Consider the following 21,513-nt stretch of genomic DNA (forward strand, 5'->3'; position numbering starts at 1 on the left):
ATATATATATAAAACAGAATCACTTTGCTACACAGCAGAAATTAATACAATAATGTATAAAGGCTGCAGAGGGTGTGGAGAAAAGGGAACCCTCCTGCACTGTTGGTGGGAATGTAAACTGATACAGCCACTATGGAGAACAATATGGAGGTTCCTTAAAAGCTAAAAATAGAACTACCATATGACCCAGCAATCCCACTACTGGGCATGTACCCGGAGAAAACCATAATTCAAAAAGATACATGTACCACAATGTTCACTGTAGCACTATTTACAATAGCCAGGACATAGAAGCAACCTAAATGTCCATCGACAGATGAATACAGAAAGAAGATGTGGCCTATATATACAATGGAGTATTACTCAGCCATAAAAAGGAAAAAAATTGAGTTATTTGTAGTGAGGTGGTTGAACCTAGAGTCTGTCATACAGAGTGAAGTACGTCAGAAAGAGAAAAACAAATACCGTACGTGAACACATATATATGGAATTCAGAAAAATGGTACTGACGAACCTAGCGACAGGACAGGAATAAAGACACAGATGTAGAGAACGGACTTCAGGACACAGGGCTGAAGGGGACACAGGGACGTAGTGAGAGAGTAGCACTGACATGTATACACTACCAAATGGAAAAGAGCTAGTGGTAAGCTGCCGCATAGCACAGGGAGATCAGCTCGGTGCTTTATGTCCCCCACAGGGGTGGGATAGGGAGTCTGGGAGGGAGCCTCAAGACGGGGGGATATGGGGATATATGTATACATACAGGTGATTCACTTTGTTGTAAAGCAGAAACTAACACAGTGTTATAAAGCAATTATACTCTAATAAACATGTATTTTAAAATACCACAACGTTGTAAATCAACTACACTAGAAAATATTTCTTAAGTGAAAAAGATTTTTTGAATGTGTGCTTTATTGTGTGTGTACCACAGGTTCAATATATATGAATTATGTCAAATTGATTACATTGTTTTTCAAAATAAAGAATTTTTGATATTCTACATCAGCTGCATAATATAAATGCAGAAAAACTATATTATTTTTTTCTAAAGTTCAGAAATACCCATTTTGCTCAATCGGTATACTATAAACCACTAACTGTTAAAAAGGGATTCATGACCTCTTTCTTCCAAAGAAATATTTCTGCACTCACACAAGTTTAATAGAATGTTCCACCATGAACTGGCTTCCCACCTTAGAGACACGAGATTTGCATCCTGAAATCTCTTTCTTGCAAAAATGTCCAAGTAGCATCCTAGCATTACAGAAAAGAAATGCTTTTTGCCAGATCTCAAATTACATACAACTTTATCAAGACATCATGTATGTTTTCTTTTTTCCACACACACAGACTGCATTTTATTTTTACAAGAGAAAAATCAACTGACAACAAGCATTGTAAATGGATGACCACAGCAAAAGCAACAATGACTGTAATTACCAAACACGAAACACACTCACACTGTTGTCATAATATTGACATTCAGTCCAGGAATCCTCCACCGTAACAGCTCCTTTATTTTGCAGTGAAAGACATCATGGTTTTGTTTTGTTTTGTTTTGTTTGCGGTACGTGGGCCTATCACTTTTGTGGGCTCTCCCATTGTGGAGCACAGGCTCCAGACGTGCAGGCTCAGCGGCCATGGCTCACGGGCCTAGCCGCTTCGCGGCATGTGGGATCTTCCTGGACCGGGGCACGAACCCGTGTCCCCTGCATCGGCAGGCGGACTGTCAACCACTGCACCAGGGAAGCCCGACATCTATATATTGAAATTATCAGCAGTCACCTGAGATCTTCAAAAATCAACAAAAACATAATTTTGTGCTCTCTTTCATTTATTCTGGTTCTAAGTGGTCATTTCTGAACGAAAGTATTTAAGCATGTTAACGTCATCTTATAACATCATATTTCAAATGACTACCGTCTCTCCAAAGATGCAATATGAGGAACTCATAAGTAGGCTCTCCAAAGTTTTACTCTCTGAATCTGTATTACACTTCTGCTGAAATTCACACTGTTCATTATTCTCTGAGAATATTCTTTTTCTTGTATGTCCATCTCACATGCTCTTTCGTTTCATGAAGTTTTTTCCTACAATTTTATGCCTAGTTTATTTCTGAGAAAATGCATTATTCCAGATTGATATTTATAGACACAAAGACTTCTATATAATTCCCTGAGAGTTTCAAAAACTCCTTCTTTTTTTTTAAAAATACCTAGATTCTGAAGCTCTCCACAAAGCATTACTAAAATTGTATTTACATAAGTATCTACATATTAATCACACATTAATGCGTTTACAATTGTATTATGCTTTATTGATAATTTTGGAGCATAAACGTAGCTGTCTTATTTACCACCCTCTTGGAAATCACTTTAATATTTGCACTTAGGACTTGAAAGAGAATGGATAAATAAAAACCTGAAGAATATGCAAATACAATTTATATATTTCTCATAAAATTAGGTGATTATCTAACCTTTATCCAGAAAAAAGAAGAGCCCACATACTCTGCAGTCATGATACTCGAGAATGTGTGGTCTTCCAGCAGGAAAACATGCAGCAATCCACGTGGCAGAGTTTACCTGTGACCAGCTGGGGTTAGTGTCCTATGCATTCCTTACATGCAACGTATCAGGAGTGGCCAAACTGAATTTGCCAGTTGTGGCAATAAGTATAATGAAGATTTGTAGCAGGTCATGCTCATATATGCAGCACAGGTACAATCAACATTTTGCTCAATTCTGGTAGATCTAAATCTGTATCTGTTACCTTGTCTTTAACGAGGAAATGTCAGAACTGACTTACCAAAAAAAAGTGTTTTGTTTGTTTGTTTGTTTTAATTACAGTCACGGTGAGTAAGACATAGCTCAGAACAACTAATGTGACTTAGTGATTCTCTCATCAGGAAATGCAGTTTCTACTTCCGTGTTTATTCTCCCCATCTTGTAGTAAGTTAAGCTTCAGTGAAAGATAAATCTACAGGGTGAAAAGAAAAGAAAACTTACATGTGTTGATAAGATCATTCTGACAGGTTTTACCACGTATGTCAGTGTTTCTGGTGATGAACACAAGCTAGAGCTCCCTACTGTGACATTTTCACTGATGTCATTCCCCTTGATCCTCAATTTGAAAGTGGATAAAAATGTTTTCTATGTTTTCTTCTTTAAGAAATTAAATAAAGAATGCTGTCTAGACATGATCCTCTAATGACTTTCAGTCAGTGGTCATCAAGAGAAGAAAAGCACAGAATCTCATCCCCACAGAAGGGTGACATTCAGTCAGGTAAGAAAATTCTCCCCAAAATCAGAGCTTCATCTTTAACATTCAATCAAAGGCTTTCACAGGTGCTTCATACTCTGCACTCAGCCTTACCATATGGGATTGGCTCTGAGAATCTCACACCAGATGACTGACAAACATGTCATAGTGCACTGATCTGGGACCAGATCCTGCCGCTCTTAATGATCTCCCGCAGGGACACTGCAATATTCTAGGATATTTCCTGGAGCCCTCTACTCTATACAGGTACACTTCCAAGTAGAAACAGAAGCTTTGATTCTCACTAGGACCCCTGCTCTGTCCCACCAACCTCTCTAGAAATATGATATTCTAATCTCTCCTGATTAGAACATTGCACGGTCTCTCACTGTGCTAATTTAGTAAAGGTAAAAGAGAAACAAGAAAGAGCAAACTATGCAGGGAGCAATATATAAGATTCCTTTACTTAATGTATTTATCTGATATACACAAATATTGAGAAATATAGATTCATTTCACAATGGTCAAGAAAAGAGGAGGAGGAACCTCCATGCCAACAGTATATATAAAGTGGAATCAATCTTGCATAAGCTCCAGCTAAAGCTTAGCTACGAGGTACTAACTCTTCTCATAAAGAAGCAATAGTTCTCCATCATTTGAAGCACACTGAGGACTCAGACAGCTGGACACTGAGGGTGTAGTCTCCTCACTCGAATTCTGTACCTGCATCACAGAGCAATGAAATATTCCCAAAGAATTATTAAGGATGAGGTGGGGAGCCAAAATAAAAAAGATGAATCCACAGTCTGCCCTACCATCCGTTCTGCTGGATATTACCACCATCTTGGCCCAGTATGACCTTCCCACTTTTCTCTGGGCCTCCCTACTTCCCACCTCCATCCTCTCATTATATCTTACCTACACTTGGAAAAGACTCTAGTTTTTCCACTGATCTTCATCAACAAGCAATCCAAATAGCAACTATGTATATAACTCCTTAGAAACCTCAGGTATGACTCAGTAATACATGACCTTCGAAGTCAAAAGTTTTCCTAATTCCCTTTATTATTATTTTTTCCAATTTCCATGTACTTACACTCTCAGGACCTCCACTGTTCTCAGGTTCGTCTTCCCTGCAACATCTGTCAACTTAGACATAGACTTAAGTACCACCCTCTAATTATCTCCTAGGGAATCCAGTTTTTAAAAAAGCCTCAGCAAGCCTTATGGACTTTAGTAAAGACTCTTAAAGATAACCCATGGGAGATAGCAGTACACTCACAGATATCTATTTAATACACCCTCAGAGGAATTTTTTTTCTTTTGTATAAAGTCTCTTCTGTCCAATGAAGACTCTCAGGTCTTCTTCTTCAACATATGCAGTGTCTCACCCTTCTGATTACTCTCTGCTGTATCCCAGGGCCACTCCCTTTCCTGATATTACATTCTTTCCCAATTTTGTATGTTAGTAACATCAAATAACATAAAGTATAACATGTTCATTATTATAAAGTACACTGTTCAGTGATATTAAATACATTCATATTATTGGGCGATCAACATCGCCATTTATCTTTCTAATTCTTTTCTACGTTTTTTTTTTTTTTTTTTTTCTTTTGCGGTATGCGGGCCTCTCACTGCTGTGGCCTCTACCGCTGCAGAGCACAGGCTCCGGATGCGCAGGCTCAGCGGCCATGGCTCACGGGCCCAGCCGCTCCACGGCATGTGGGATCTTCCCAGACCGGGGCACGAACCCGTGTCCCCTGCATTGGCAGGCTGACTCTCAACCACTGCGCCACCAGGGAAGCCCTTTTCTACGTTTTAAAACTGTAACTCTATATCCTTTAAACATAACTTTCCTTTTTGTTCCATAACCACCTGAAAAGCATCATTACCTTCCCAATTTCTATGGTTTTGACTACACTAAGTACCCCATATAATTGAAATAAGTAGTTGCATTGTTATGACTCGCTAAAAGTCACAAAAGTGGCATATTTGGTAGCTAAATTTCCTCAGGATTCATCCATGTTGTAGCATATTCCTAGATCTTTTCCCTCTTAACACTGAATAATATTGTATTATATGGGTATACCACACTTTGCTTATCCAGGAACTAGTGGATGAACATTTAGGTTGCTTTCATATTTTAGCTACTGTGATTATTACTGCTCTAAACACTGGAGTACAAATATTACTTTAAGACCTTGATTTCAATTCCTTTGGGTATACCTCATAGTACAATTCCTGGATCATGTAGTAATTCTATTTTTCAATACCTGAAAAATTGCCATACTCTTTTGCAAAGCAGCTGTATCATTCTACATTCCCACTGACAGAGCACAATGCTTCCAACTCCCTCACATCCTCACCAATACTTGTTTTCTGCTTGTGTATGTGTGTGTGTGCTTCTGTGTGTATGCATGCACACAAATATATAAACATGCATTTAATGATATGGAGCATCTATTCAAGTGCTTAGTCATTTGTACCTCTTTTTGAGGAACCATCTATTCAAGTCTTTTATCCATTTTTGAATCAGGGTGTTTGCTTCTTGTTGAGTTGTAGGAGTTCTCTGTATATTCTGAATAGAAATCTCTTGTCAGATAGATGGCTTTCAAATATTTTCTCCCATCTTGTGGGTTGCCATTTTATTCTGTTTACATTCCTTTGATACACATTTTTTAAAATTATGTACTGCAAATTGTTTATTTTTTTGTTAGCTGTACTTTTGTTGTTCCTTCGTTTCATATTGAGGAAATCACTGCCAAATACAATGTCATGAAGCTCTTGTCCTGTGTCTTCTTTTAAGACTTTTTATTTTATTAGGTCTTATATTTAGTTTTTTGATATATTTTCACTAATTTTTGCATATGATGTTAGGTAAGGGTCCATCTTCCTTCTTTTGCATGTTGACAACAAGACTTCTCAGCATCATTTGTTGAAAATACTATCCTTTCTACTTTGAAAAGACTTGGCAACTTGTCAAAACCCATTTGGCCATATATCAGGGTTTATTTCTGGGTGTTCTATTCTATTCTATTGGTCTTGAATAAGGGAGAAAATAGTATAACCTATCCAGGTTGATGAAGAACATAAAGAAAGACCAGGACTGAGAATTAGGAGGGCAATATAAAAAAGCAGAGAGTAAAAGACAGTGTGAGAGAAGATCTTATACTTGCAAGTTCATGGAAATATGATCATGCTAAATCACTAAACGCCTGACTTTGAACAATATTGTAAATGTGCTAGCAAGAAACGTAACACTTACCCATCTCTGGGAAATATAGTATGGGCATAAAGATAAACTACACACAAATATATTAAAAAGGGAAGGGTTTTCATGGTGTGAGAATATTGTGGGATTTGAAATACAATTTACTTCTGTTCTACCATTGTCTCTAAAATTTATCAAAGTGTATATACAAGCAATTCCAATTCTGGTAATGTGCTTGACAGGTTTAATATGAACTTCAGCAGACCAGTAAATGTACATTCATAGTAGGACTGTTCCCTAATCCAAAAAACAAAACACAAAAACTGGAAAGACTAGAGTTCACTTTGTCAACACACATACAGATGCAGCGATGGTTAACGGTCCAAAAAAAGAAGGTGAGCATGGGTGCAAGAGGTTAATCCCCAGTCTGGTGTGGGGTGCAGAGTTTGAGGGTAAAACCGGTAGAAAATGCTTTTGTTCTATCCTTGATTTTTGAGGTATGGAAATTCACAGGTCACTACCTTCATTTCAAAATGAATGAATGCACTATTCAATTTTTTTTAAAACAGGAGAAGTAAACATGAGTGATAATAAATTTTAAACTGTCGCTAGTCAAATAAGATACTAAGAAAAATTAAATCATATGATTTAAGAATGAAGTGGAGCTTCCCTGGTGGCGCAGTGGTTGAGAGTCCGCCTGCTGATGCAGGGGACACGGGTTCGTGCCCCGGTTCGGGAAGATCCCACATGCCGCGGAGAGGCTGGGCCCGTGAGCCATGGCCACTGAGCCTGTGTGTCCGGAGCCTGTGCTCCGCAAGGGGAGAGGCCACAACAGTGAGAGGCCCGCATAACGCAAAAAAAAAAAAAAAAAAAAAAAAAAAAAGACAAAAGAATGAAGTGGAGAGATTGTCTAAGATGGTAGCATTCAAAGACCCAGAGCTTGATGCCTCTCATGGGCACACCAAAGTCACAACTGTTTACAGAACAGCAATTGATGAAAAAGGCCGGGACCTACCATAAAAGATGTTTTAGAGCTAAAGATATAAGGAAGGCACCTCGGCAAGACAGGAAGGAAGGGCAAAATCTCAACAGAGTCAAGACCCATCCCCCCAGGTGGGTGGCCCACAGATGGGAGAATAATTACAATTTCTGAGGTGCACCCAGGTGGCAAGGGGTATGAACCCAACATCAGGCTCCCAAGCCCAGGGACCCTGTGCTGGAAAGAAGAGTTCCTAGAAAGTTGGGCTTTGAAGACCAGTGGTGCTTACTTTCCAGAGAGCCAGAGGGTTGTGGGAAATAGAGATTCCACACTTAAAAGATGCTCACAGGGCTTCCCTGGCGGTGCACTGGTTGAGAGTCCACCTGCCGATGCTGGGACACAGGTTATGCCCCGTTCCGAGAAGATCTCACATGCTGCGGAGCAGGTGGGCCCGTGAGCCATGGCCGCTGAGCCTGCACGTCCGGAGCCCGTGCTCCGCAACGGGAGAGGCCACAGCAGTGAGAGGCCCGCGTACTGCAAAAAAAAAAAAAAAAAAAAAAAAAAAAAGCTCACAAAATCCCACATGACCCGAGAATCAGAACAGAAGCAGTCATTTGAACGGATCGTAGGTCACACCTACCTCCTGGTCTTGGAGAGTCTCCCAGAGAGTCCAGAGGCAACTACAGCACAGCCTCAGGGACATAGACACTGGCAGCAGCCATATGGGGGAGCTCCTTCTACCTCGTGGCCACTGGTACCAGCAAGCATAATTTCAGAGTCCTCCCTCTATCTTTTTAGCCTCAGGGCCTAGCCCTACCCATTTCCACCAGACTATAGACACAAGTACTAGGATGCTGCAGGCCAAGCAACTAACTGAGCAGGGGCATAGCCCCATCCACCAGCAAACAGGCTGCCTTCAGACCCTCTCAATGCACAGCTGCCGCTGGACATGGGCCCAGCAACCAAAAGCCCCAGGACCAGCCTCCACACCTAAGTGGAGAGGCACCAGCCCCAGAGTCCTTGGCCCCTCTGACAAGAGAGCCTGCTCTGGCCTTGGAATCAGTCTCACCGTCGGCAGGTGATTACTGCACAGGGACTGGATGGAGCTTGGACCTACCCAACAGCAAATCTGCTCTAGCAGTGGGATCAGCCTCATACACCAACAGGCACACACCAGCTCCAGGAATACCACAGCCCAGCAGCTTGTGTGACCAGAACACTCACTTGCAGGCCACAAGCAGCCATGCACTCACTTGGGTCTTGACCCTGCCCATCAGAATGACAGCACAAGATTAGGGATACCCAGACCCTGCAGAGAGCTGTGTCAGGAACAGTGATCCAACACCAACTCTGAGACTCCTGGGCCCTGCAGCCAGAACTCAGGACCTGTGTCTTCCTCCCAGTAGACAGCATCACCGCAGTGACTGGGCACTAGCCCTGATATCACCTGGACTGCAATTCTACCCATAAGTGAACCAGCACTAGATTTGGTGTCCCCCAGAGTTGTGCAGCCAGCTGCCTTATGATTTAGGCTCACCAAGCCACACAGACAGCTTCCATACAAGCCAGAGTCTGGCAAACAAGCACTCTGGGGGCAGCCAAGCCTACCAGACCACCCACAGCAGTCAGCCCACCACAGTAGAAGAGCCCAAGTAGCCCACATAGTGGGTACACCTAGAACATATACTTCTAGTGACCAGGGGACATTGGGCTGCTGGGACACATAGGACCTCTCCTACAAAAGGCCACTTCTAGAAGGTCAGGAAATGTAACGAACCTACTACATACATAGCAATATAAACAGCAAGTTAAGAAAAATGAGGTGACACAGAAACACGATCCAAATGAGGGAACAAGATAAGAACTCAGAAGAAGATCTAAGTGAAGTGGAGATAGCCAATCTCCTCAAAAAATAGTTCAAGGTAATGACTATAAAGATGATCAAAGAACTCAGGAGAAGAATGGACGACCAGAGCAAGAAGGTAGAATTTTTTAAAAAAGAGTTAGAGCATTAAAGAACAACAAAACAGAGATGAGGAATACAATAACTGAAATGAAAAATACACTAAAAGGAAACTACTGTAGACTAAATGACACAGAGGAATGAATCAGAAAACTGAAGGACAGAGTACTGGCAATCACTGAAGATGAACTGTAAAACAATAGATTAAAATGAAATGAGGAAAGTTGAACAGACTTTTGAAACAACATCAAGTGTACTAATATTTGCATTATACTGATCCCAGAAGCAAAAAGGAAACAGAAAGCAGTGTAGAACATACCTGAAGACATAAGAGCTGAAAACTTCCATAACCTGGGAAAGAAAACAGACATCCAAGTCCAGTAAACACAGTAAGGCCAAAACAGGATCAACCCAAAGAGGACCACACCAAGACTCATTGTAATTAAAATGGCAAAAAAAATAAAGATAAAAAGACACTATTAAAAGGGGCAAAGGAAAAGCAACAAGTTACAAACATGGGAACTTGCATTAAGTTCTCAGCTGACTTTTCAGGATAACCTCTGCATGCCAGAAGGGAGTGGCATGGTATATTTAAAGTCATGAAAGGGAAAAGCCTATAACCAAAAATACTCTACCCAGCAAGGCTCTCCTTCAGATTTGATGGTGAGATCTAAAGTTTTACAGAGAAGCAAAACTAAAAGAGCACAGCATCGCCAAACCAGCTTTATGAGAAATCTTAAAGGGGCTTTTCTCAGTGAAAAAGAAAAGGCCACGACTGAAACATAAAAATTAGAAAAGGAAACTTACTAACGGAAAAACCTCATTGGATAAGGCAAATATTCAACAAAGGCAGTAAATCAACCATGTACACAGCTAATAGGAAGGATGAAAGAAAACAGTAATAAAATCATCTATATTCACAATAAGAAGTTAAGGGACACACAAAACAAGTAGATGTAAAATATAAGGTCAAATTCAGTAACTGTGGGGGAGCAGAGTAACAATGCAGGGTTGTTAGTGTCCACGTGAAATTAAGAGCTCAGCAACTGAAATAATCACACACACACACACACACACACACACAACTGAAAGAAATCCAAACATCATATTAAAGATAGTCCTCACATCACAGACGAATAAAAGGGGAAGAAAGGAACAGTGAAGAAATTAGAGGGATTCTAAAAATACCCAAGAGAAATGAAAATGAACACACAGTGATCCAAAATCTATGGAACACAGCCAACGCAGTTCACAGGGGAAGTTATAGTGATACAAGCTTATTCTTAGGAAACAAGAAAAATATCAAATAAACAACCTAACATTACACCTGAAGGAATTAGAAAAAGAAGAAAAAAACAAAACTCAAAGCTGTCAGAAAGAAAAAAATTAAGAAAACAATACCATATGCAATCACACTAAAAATAATAAGATACCTAAGAACAAACACACCTAAGCAGGTAAAAGACATGTACTCAGAAATGTATCAGCCATTGGTGAAAGAAGTTGAAGGCAACAGAAAAAGACGGGAAAATATAGCAGGTGCATGGACTGGAAAAATTAATACTGTTAAAATAACCATACTGCCAAAGACAATCTACAGATTTAATGCAATCCCTATCAGAATACCAAAGCATTTTCACAGAACTTGAAAAAGTAATTTAAAATTTGTATAGAAACACAAAGACCCCAAATAGCCAAACAATCTTGAGAAAGTACAGAGTTGGAGGCATCACGCACCTTGACTTCAGATTATACTGCAAAGCGACAGTAATCAAAGAGAATCGAACTGGAGCAAAAACAGACACAAAGATCACTGGAATAGAATAGAGATCCCAGAAATAAGCCCACACACGTATATTTAATTGATTTATGACAAAGCAGGCAATATGGAGAAAGAACTGTCTCTTCAATAAGTGGTACTAGGAAAACTGGTCAGCTACATGGAAAAGAATAAAATTAGAGTATTTTAGCACACCGTATATAAAATTAACGCAAAACTGAATAAAGACCTAAATGTGGGACCATAAAACCCCGAGAGGAAAATACAGAACATTCTTCAACATAAATGATAGCAACGGATTTGGGTTCAGTCTACTAAGGCAAATGAAACAAAAGCAAAAATAAACAAATGGGACTTCACTATACTTAAAAGATTTTGCACAGCAAAGGAAACCAAAGACAAAATGAAAAGACAACCTGCTGAAGGAGAGACAATATTGGCACATGATAAGAGGTTAACACCAAAAAGATGACCAACCAAGGGTTCATATCTAAACTACAGAAACAGCATATACAACTCAATATCAGAACAACACCCAAAATATTTTTTTAAAAAATGAGAAGACCTAAATAGACATTTTTCCAAGGAAAAAATACAGATGGACAGCCAGAATGCACAAAGATGCTAAACATAGCTAATCGGCAATAAAATGCAAATCAAAACTATGAGATATATCACCTCAGTCTTGTCAGAATGGCTGTCATCAAAAAGGTCACAAATAACAAAGGTTAGTGAGGATGTGGAGAAAGGGAAACTCTTGTAAACTCTTGATGTGAATGTGAAGTAGTGCAGCTACTGTGGAAAGAAGAATGGAGGTTCCACAAAAAACTAAAAATAGAACTACCATAATATCCATCAATTTCCCTCTTGGGTATATCAGAAGAAAACAAAAATACTATTTAAAAAAAAATAACTGCACACCAATGTTCATAACAGTGTTATTTGCCATAGCCAAGATATAGAGTCAAACTAAGTGTTCATCAATAGGTTAGGGGATAAAAAATGATATTTATGATGACTTCAGCAAAAAATGAAATTTTGCCATTTGCAAGAACATGGATGGACTTGGAGGGTATTATGCTTAGTAAAATAAGCCGCAGAGAAAACAAGCCTGGTAGGTTATCACTTACACGTGGCATCTAAAACATTGAATACAACAACAACAACAATGAAACAGACTCACAGATTAAAGAACAGACTAGTGGTTACCAGCAGGGAGAGACAGGGTGGAGCAGCAAAATAGTGGTAGGAGATTCTGAGGAATAATCCACTATGTATAAAATCAGTAATCTACAGTGACGTTCTGTATAGCCTGGGGAATAGAGCCACTCTTTTATAATAAGTATAAATGGAGAAGAACCTAAACATTTATGAATCACTATGTTGTACCTCTGAAATGAATATAATAATGTAAATTAACTATAGATCAATAAAATATAAAGTAAGAAACAATGAAGGAGAGACAGATTATTAGATAGAAATCAATTAAATAAACACAAGTTTTGGAAATCAAGGAATTAAAAAACAACATGTAAGACAACATTGGCCTTTAAAGTGTACGATCTATTCATTTAAAAGAAATCATTTAAGTGGTGAAAAATGGTACCCATTCTCACAATTTTGTATATCTAGGATAAATTATTATCTACAAAAATATGTTACAAATGTTCACTCAAAAAGAAAGAGAAAATTTGGATTAACCCATTTTAGTATACAAATTTACTATCAAAGTCTCTATGTAACATTGATGTGAATAAGTTCTGTTAGCCACTTCTAGTTTCATTGTGATGTAAAATCTTTTAAAGCATAAAAATCAGCCTTTCTACATCATTCCATTAGACATACATAGAAGTTAAAAGAAATGAGAAGACAGAAACATCAACCAGGAAGGCGAATTTACTGAGAAACAGTCATTCGTTCTCCCTCCTCCTTTGCTTTTCCTCCTTTTCCAGGTCTCTTTCGGTTCCAATCAAGAGAAGTCTTGAGAATTCTGAGAATATTTCTTTGAGGGCTTCAAACCACCATACCTACGTCCTCTGCCACAACTACACACACGGGAACAAAAATAAACCTCTGCTATCTACTCGTGTAGGAGAGATTCATGCAAAATAAACTCCTACATGGAGACCAACAGGTGGGTTTTCTACCTGTTCTTTATAATGTCCTTCCATTATAGTAAATCCCACACATTATGAGGCAGAAGGGGTTATGTGAGCTCTTCCTTGAAGTCAAAAACCTTGCATTCATTTCAAGTACCTGGTGATCATAGGGTACAGAGAGGGAAGGTGCCATCACCCTTTGGGGGGAGCGGTGAATGGGCTTCCGCAACCATGCACCTCCTGATGAACAGATTCTGAAGAAACAAAGGGCGGTCACACCGCAGCCAGCCTGTCAGACTGTCGGGCCACTGGGCAACCCCACCAGTCTGGAACTGCCCCATAAGTTGCTCAAAGCAAAACTCTGCCCCCCCCCGTGAAGCCAGGCAATTTGGGCCAGAGAGTCAGAGGAGACTGGTAATCAACTCCTCCTCTCTGCTCACCTCCTTGGGGTTACAGCAACCCCATCTCCAAACCCAACTCTGATCCTGGAGTGCCAAGGTGGGAGCGCAGGTGGACTCTGCCGGTGCTTCAGCGCCTTCTGGGAAGCCCCCTAGTTTGAATATGATTTGAGTTTGATCCTGAGAAACCATCAGAACTTCCCACCAGAGATAAATGAGGAGATTCTGGCCTTTATTAGTGCGCACGGTGAACCCGGTCGTCCTGGCTGTACTTGCCAACCCTCCTATTTTATGCACCTATGTTTATCCACCTTCCTCCCTGTGAGTACCTTTCACTAACCCTGAGCTCAGACTCCTGACCTATTACAGTGACTTTTTCAGTCTTTCTTTAAAAATGTACAGGTAGGGCTTCTCTGGCGGCGCAGTGGTTGAGAGTCCGCCTGCAATGCGGGGGACACAGGTTCATGCCCCAGTATGGGAGGATCGATCCCACATGCCGCGGAGCGGCTAGGCCCATGAGCCATGGCCGCTGAGCCTGTGCATCCGGAGCCTGTGCTCCACGACGGGAGAAACCACAACAGTGAGCGGCCCAAGTACCGCAAAAAAAAAAAAAAAAAAAAAAAAAGGACAGGTAATAAAATGAATTTAACCTAGAAGCAGCAGCTCAGTAAGGGAAATAAAATCATCAGAAGTTATCTAATCACAGCCATAGCCATCCAGGGCCCTGTCTTATCTGCTGGGGCATAAGAATGGGACCTTCCTAAACTTGAAGGGCATCCAATCAGATACGTTGATTACGCTCACCTCTGGCTCTTCCAGGGACTGCTAGGCAGTCTACCCAGTGTATACTGACTGCAAAACACGGTCATGGTTTTGAAACACCTATGCTCCAGGAAAGATTTTTGCGGTGCATGGGGAAGGTTTCTTTTTGACATCAAGCAAAAAATAAGTCACCAAGCCCTTTGAGCACAGGGCTTCTTAAGAGGGAAGTAGAAGGAAGGAATGGGCAGAAAACATGATCTCCTCGGAAGTGCAGAGTGTTTTTCCAAAAGAGTAGGATTTAGTCTCAGTTTAAGGAGAACACCTTTAAATAGCTGGGACAGCTCCAAACTGCAGTTTAGGGAACGAGTGCTCCAAAAGAACAGTGCTTTACAAGTCCTGGCCGGGCAGCAAGAGGATGAAGAGTTGGTTTTGCATAGTTTTGAACGCAGGAGTAAAGAAACCGAGGCATCTCTGACTAAAAGGGCCTGAGATCCTATGGCATCAGTGGGTCAGTCAGTTGCAGGGGGCAGGGGGTGTGGGGGGCGATATTTCTCTCTCAACGTCTCCCAGGACAGCCACCCCTCCCAACCCCACCCCCCTACTCCCTTCACCCTTCCTCCCTCCACTGTTGGGTCCCCAGGGACAGCACTTCTTAAGCTGGAGCGCTCAAGCACCATCTCTGCAGTCTGGATTCTTCCTGGAGCCTGGCAAGTTCTGGGACAGGAAGCCAGGTCTGCAAGGCTGCTGGGGTGCAGTCAGACCTGGAGGTCTGGAGGGGAAATGGAGCCCTGAAGCCCACCCACGTCCTTGAAGCTGAGGGAGGAACACATCCTTCTAACAGTACTTCTCAGGGGTCAGCATGCTCCCCACCCGACGGTGATCCATACTCACTTGAGGCAACAAGGACTGCCTCTAACTGGCCCCCTCGATTGCGCCTTAAGGGTCCTCGCACATGTGTCATAGCGCAGGCCCTGGATCTCTTTAGTCAGCCTAGGCCAGCGCTGCCGGGGTCCCTCCAGTCCCATCCCCCAGCCCCTCCCTCTGGGACTGTATCTAATAGAAGAAAGAGCACAGAGGAATTGGCTAAATCAAGGGACCTGGGAGCCTGGGTATGAGTTTGAAGACCGAGAACCTAAGGCACAATTACATATTATTGGAGACTCTTGTGGGGTGTGTGGGGTGAGGTTAGGAGGCTGAGAGGCTGAGTCGACCTGGTGAGTCCAGCCCCAGGACACCACACAGCCCCGTCCCCCCTTCCCTGCCATCAGACAAGGGGTGCCGCAACTCCAGCCGGGACTCTGCACTTCCCCCTCCCTGATTCTCCTCCAGAAGAGCAGGTGGCCCCGCTCTGAGGGCAGCGGCAAGACAACGGACCAAGTCCCCCCGCACTAAGGCACTCCTGGAAGCTCTTCCTGCACAGCAGTGCTGGCTTGGAGCAAACCCGAGCACCGCCAAAGTTGGTCTCGTCCTGCAGCGGAGGGACGCAGGGTTTAAGCCAGCTGCCCTGGCTTTAAAGCAACCAGCCCCCCCTTTAAGTCAGGTGACCCGACTTTAAATCACTGTGTGCCCCTCAAGCCTGCAACTTCAAAAGTTGGGAACTTCACTTTGATCCCAGCACCTCACATAGCTGAAGGCACACTAGTCACCCCCAAGCCTGGCTTAGAGGCAGGATATAAGGTAAGGGGATGGGCGTGCACTCATGGTGATGAGGGTGTACTTCATGTACCAGAAGGGTCTAGGCACTCTGGGGTACAGCTAGCAGTGCACGACACAGCAGCTCCCTGGCAAAGCTGGTGAGGCCCAGGGAGAGCAGACACACCCATGCGTGCAGAGGTTCCAGGACGGGAGCTGGGGAACAGCCAGCCGGGAGGGTGTGAAAGTGGAGGATCTGAGCCTTTTGTGAAAGGCAGACACAGAGGATGGATGAGAAACAAAGACCAGATGAAATATGGATTTGAAAAACACACCCTACTCTTGAAATTGGGGTGGGGGGGCACCCCAGACTTGAGACTTCTTACTCCCCAGTACCTAGTGCTTTGGCCTTTGCCCAATTACTTATAAAATTTACTGATAATATCTAACCCATAGAATACTGCATTTGTAGTGGTATTGCATGTTAATGTTTCTGTAGTGGAAAAATCTTTTCTATAAGAAACATGTACACTATCTGAAATCAATTAAAACCCCTCTTTATAAAGTACTATATTGGACTTCCCTGGTGGCACAGTGGTTAAGAATATGCCTGCCAACGCAGGGGACATGGGTTCAAGCCCTGGTCAGGGAAGATCTCACATGCTGCGGAGCAGCTATGCCCATGCGCCACAACTAGTGAACCTGCAGGCCACAACTACTGAAGCCCGTGGGCCTAGAGCCGGTGTTCCACAACAAGCGCAGCAAGAGAAGCCACTGCAATGAGAAGCCCGCGCACCACAACAAAGAGTAGTCCCCGCTCGCCGCAACTGGAGAAAGCCCGCGCACAGCAATGAAGACCCAACACAGCCAAAAATTAATTAATTAATTAATTAATTTTAAAAAGTACTATATCCTTCTGTACAACTTCTCTGGGAAGCACAGAGATGGCGTGGGAGAGTGAGAAAGACCAATATTTAGTGCACATCTCTCATGCAGGTGCTCTGCTGGCTCAGATACATTTATCCCCACTTTACAAAGGAGGAAATAAGCTCAGAGAGGTTTAGTAATTTTCCCAAAGCCAAACAGCTATTGAGTGGCAGAACCAAGATCTGAACCAAGTCTGTTACCTCCAAAGCCTAAGTCCTCATCACAACAAAACTCAATTAATATTTACATTTATCGAATTACATTGCAGCCTGGGGAGTTCTTGGCACAATCCTGAATAAGAGTGAGAAAGAAAAAAATAGCATTGTTCCTACAGTCAAACAAAATTTTTGGAGCAGCGGCTAGATGCCTGGTCCTTTTTGGGGTTCAGCAGTGATCACGACAGGAAAAGTCGTGCTTTCATGAACCACGTAGTGGGGAGGAGAGACGGGTGCAACTTGGGTGAGGGATTTCACCTTGCTGGGCCTCTGTTTTCTCATCTGGAAAATGGGATGGGTGTTCCTCATTTTCTGGGATTGTCCGGCTGGACATTCTCTGATTCCATAAGAAGCATTTGTTTTCCTGTTTCTTTAAAATTCATTCAAGCCATGAGCCGTGATGCATGTTGTTAGCTGCTCCCCAAATCACTCTTCCCCACCCTTTTCCTGTGATCAGGTCTTTTCCAAAACATGACTCACAATCAGTCAAGTCACAGAATCTAAGGGGCACCCAGCAGAAAAATTCCAACCCTTGTTTCTCAGGAGCTCTGCGGCCTACCTGCCAGGTAAACTTAACTCACCTGGGACAAGGTGGCCATCCCTGGTTTCACATCAACATGATCTCAGGCACAAACCTCCTTTTTTTCCATTTGGTCTTTAAGTTACTTGTTGAAACAACTGTACAAATATGACAAAGGTATAAAATCAGGCATCTTCTGCCCCCAGCGCCTACTAATACATGATGTTCTGCCACTTTAAGGATAAAGATAGAACATTTCAACATTCTGCTGTCCTCATCATTTGTCATTTTTGTTGATATTTCTATTGAAGACATCTTTCAATATTTTAACAATGGAACATTTATTTAGGTTGCTCCAGACCCAGCCTTTAGTGGTAAGGGGTTTGTTGTTATATTTCTATTATGTTTCCTTTAAAAACCATTATCCTATTTAAATGGATTAAGTCAGTTCTATAGGCATTTATCTTATGATATTCAAGAAGTTAATACATAGAGGGCAGTGGTACAATTGATCACACTTGAGAACCTCTAGTAGCACAGTTAAGTGTACATATTATCTACATGTAAACCGAAGTACATGCCGAGTGAGATTCTCCTACCCTTTTCACTTTGTGCCCCTCAAGCCTGTGAGAAATGGAATATTTCTTGCCATCTCAGTAAGCAAAGGATATCACAGTCATCAGCCCTTGCAGCCCTCCAGTGTGAGCCGCGAGCCCTGAGGATCTCAGGATACGCAAATACAGAATGCAGGCCCCAGAGCGCTGAGGTGCATATGAAAGGAAGGAATTCAGAGAGCCCAGACTCTGGCATCTCCGCAAACAAAGAAAAGCGCTGCATTCCTCACGTGGGGAGAGCCGGTTTTCCTTAGTTAACAGTCACCTGCTGATGGTCCCCATTACCTGCGCCAGTGCCCTGCCCTATCCCCTCCCCCCGGTCCTTTAGCTCAGGGAGGAAGGAGGGCAGAGGGACTCCGCTGAATAAGGGGCCTGCGAGCCTCGGGAGGAGTTTTTAGCCGCTTTCCCCGCAGTCGGGGGGAGACGCGCTGACGCTGCAGCCGGGCCCTGCGCCTCCCTTGCCCCGTTTCCCCTCAGGACACTCAGGCCGACCCCCTCCCCACGCCCCCCAGGCCCCGCGAGCCAGGCCGAGGGCAGGGGCGAGAGGAGGGACCGAAGTTCCCGGGACCGGACGCTGGGGGCCGCCCTTTCTGCACAGCAGCGGCGGGTGGCAGCGAACCCCTGCCCCTCAGAAGCTGGTCTTGCCCTGCCGCCAGGGCACCGTACCAGGCGGAGGGTCGGCGCCCACTTACCCGGCCCGCCGTCCGCACGACTGTCGCGGCTTCGGCCTCCGGGGCCCCTCCAGAGCCGGCAGCGTCAGTGAGGCCGCCCTCGCCGCGGGCTCCGGGGCAGTTCCGTGAAGGCGGAGGGAAGAGACCCCGAGCCGGGAGCTCCAGCTCTGCGGAAACGCGGGCTCCGCTCTGCGCGCAGGGGGTGGGACCGCTCTGCCCCGAGGCCTTCTGGGAGGGACGGAGGCGCCGGGGGAGGGAGCCGCCAGGAGCGCAGGGCCCCGTCGGGGGTCCTGGAGGGGCGGCCCGGCCTGAGGGCCCCGCCCACTGTGACCGCAGCCCAGGCATTTTTCCTGGAGTCCTACACTACAAAGTTAGAAAGATACACGGTCTATGGTAAATATTCACAAATGATTGTTGCTGCTGTGCTTTCTATCCTATTAAAGGTGTAAAATCCATAAAACACTTTAAGTTCAAAATTAAATATGAATTTTTACCTTTCTAATTATGTCTCTGCTATTCACAATTGTCGTTAATGAATCAGAGACTGTGGCATCACTAGTTAAAAGTGAGCTTGTTAAAAAAATAGAACTCAGGCCCACCGGACCTACTGAATCACAATCTGAACTTTTACAATCTCCCCAGTGTCCTTGTGTACCCATGAATAGTTGAAAGGTACATTTCTACCTCGACACGTCTTTTCTGTCTGAGAAATACACACATTTTATCCAATTTGATATAAATAAAACACTCAAAAATGCATATGCCTGTGTTGAAACCATCATTTTATCATTTCTTTTCCAGATAAGTATAGTCTCTATACTGGTTTTGTGGATCACATGCCACACTCTTTTCTTGTAGTTAGAAATAAGATAGAGAAACTTACTTTGTAAAATATATATATATATATATATATATATATTAGTGGGTAATTGAAGACACTCTTCTAAATTAAAACCAGTTCTCTTAACTTGCTCTTTTCTTCTTGGGTCACATTATGAACTCTTCCCGTGGCCACACGGTATGTGTACTTTTAAGTTCAGGGACCGCTGACATTCCAGGATATGGCCATAGTTTTCTCTCAAGAGGACAGGCAATGCCTGGACCAAGATCAGTGGGAACTATCCAGGTATGTGATGTTAGACAAGTATAGGAACCTGCTCTCCTCGGGTGAGGATACCTTCCTTCCAGAATTCCTTATCCAACCACAGGGTTTAGAGTCCTTCATTTGTAGAATGTCTCCTGGAATCTTCTGCTTCCTACAATAGGGTTTCAGATTGCAACGTTTCAGGAAAGATTGGGAGTTTGTGGGTATAATTTATCTTATTCTTTTAACATTGCAGCCTCCCTCAGCCACATAGCACAGGGAGAGCAGCTCGGTGCTTTGTGACCACCTAGAGGAGTGGGATAGGGAGGGTGGGAGGGAGGGAGATGCAAGAGGGAAGAAATATGGGAACATATGCTTATGTATAACTGACTCACCTTGTTATAAAGCAGAAAATAACACATCATTGTAAAGGAATTATACTCCAATAAAGATGTTAAAAAATAATAAAAATAATAAAATAAAATTGCAGCCTCCCTTTTAATATACTTTGTAACTGCTTGGGCTGTGTCTATATGAACTGTGTACTATATGCTTCTGTTACAGTCCTTACAATATTTTATTGTCTTATTTTCTGTAACAATTCTCCATGGATTCTTTGGGCTTAAGGTATACTAAAAGGGAGACTGCGATTCTGGGACTTCCCTGGTGATGAAGTGGTTAAGAATTCGCCTGCCAATGCAGGGGACACGGGTTCGATCCCTGATCTGGGAAGATCCCACTTGCCACAGAGCAACTAAGCCAGTGGGCTACAACTACTGAGCCTGTGTGCCACAACTACTGAAGCTGGTGCGCCTTGGGCCCGTGTGCCATTTATTTTTTGGAGAAGCAACCACCTCTGAGTGATCAAAATTTAGACCAACTAGTCAAAATGCTTTATCACCTGTTCTAAAACACTGATCAACAGAACAAGTTTTACTAGGGATAACAGTGTAATTGTATTCTGGAGTTCATAGCGGCAATAAGGTTTATGACCTTGATGCTGGATCACGACATTTCAATGGTATAACTGCTTTTAATTGTTCAACGATTAAAGTCTCACGTGATCTGAGTTCAGACTGGAGTCATCCTGATTGCTTTCTGTCTATTGCAGATTTCTGCCAGTAGGAAAGGACAAGAGCATTACGGCTTACTTTACAAAATGTCTGGAAACTAAATGATGATATAATCTACATTCAATTAATTTATACATACCCTGCTGTAGAACCGGGTTTGTTAAGGTGGCAGAGCCCGGTAATTATGTAAAACTGAAACCTTTATCTGCACTGGTTCAAGTCCTCTTCCTAAGAATATGTTTATAATCAACATTCTTTCACAAATGACCCAATTTAATTCACCATAGCATTCCTCATATTAATTAAATGGAAAAT

The 21,513-nt window shown here is 42.8% G+C and overlaps 1 long non-coding RNA gene across 1 annotated transcript; it reads right to left on the reverse strand.

Moving 5' to 3' along the window:
- Positions 1-3,935: 3,935 nt before the first annotated feature.
- On the reverse strand, positions 3,936-19,223 carry LOC308610579. The gene is made up of 3 exons (XR_014014587.1): positions 19,063-19,223; positions 17,818-17,914; positions 3,936-3,990 (listed from the first exon to the last, which is right to left on the reverse strand). It is a non-coding gene; the product is annotated as an uncharacterized lncRNA (long non-coding RNA).
- Positions 19,224-21,513: the final 2,290 nt, after the last annotated feature.

Source organism: Mesoplodon bidens (assembly GCF_964165515.1).
Source record: "Mesoplodon bidens genome assembly, contig: HAP1_SCAFFOLD_1116, whole genome shotgun sequence".
In the NCBI taxonomy this organism is placed as follows: domain Eukaryota; kingdom Metazoa; phylum Chordata; class Mammalia; order Artiodactyla; family Ziphiidae; genus Mesoplodon; species Mesoplodon bidens.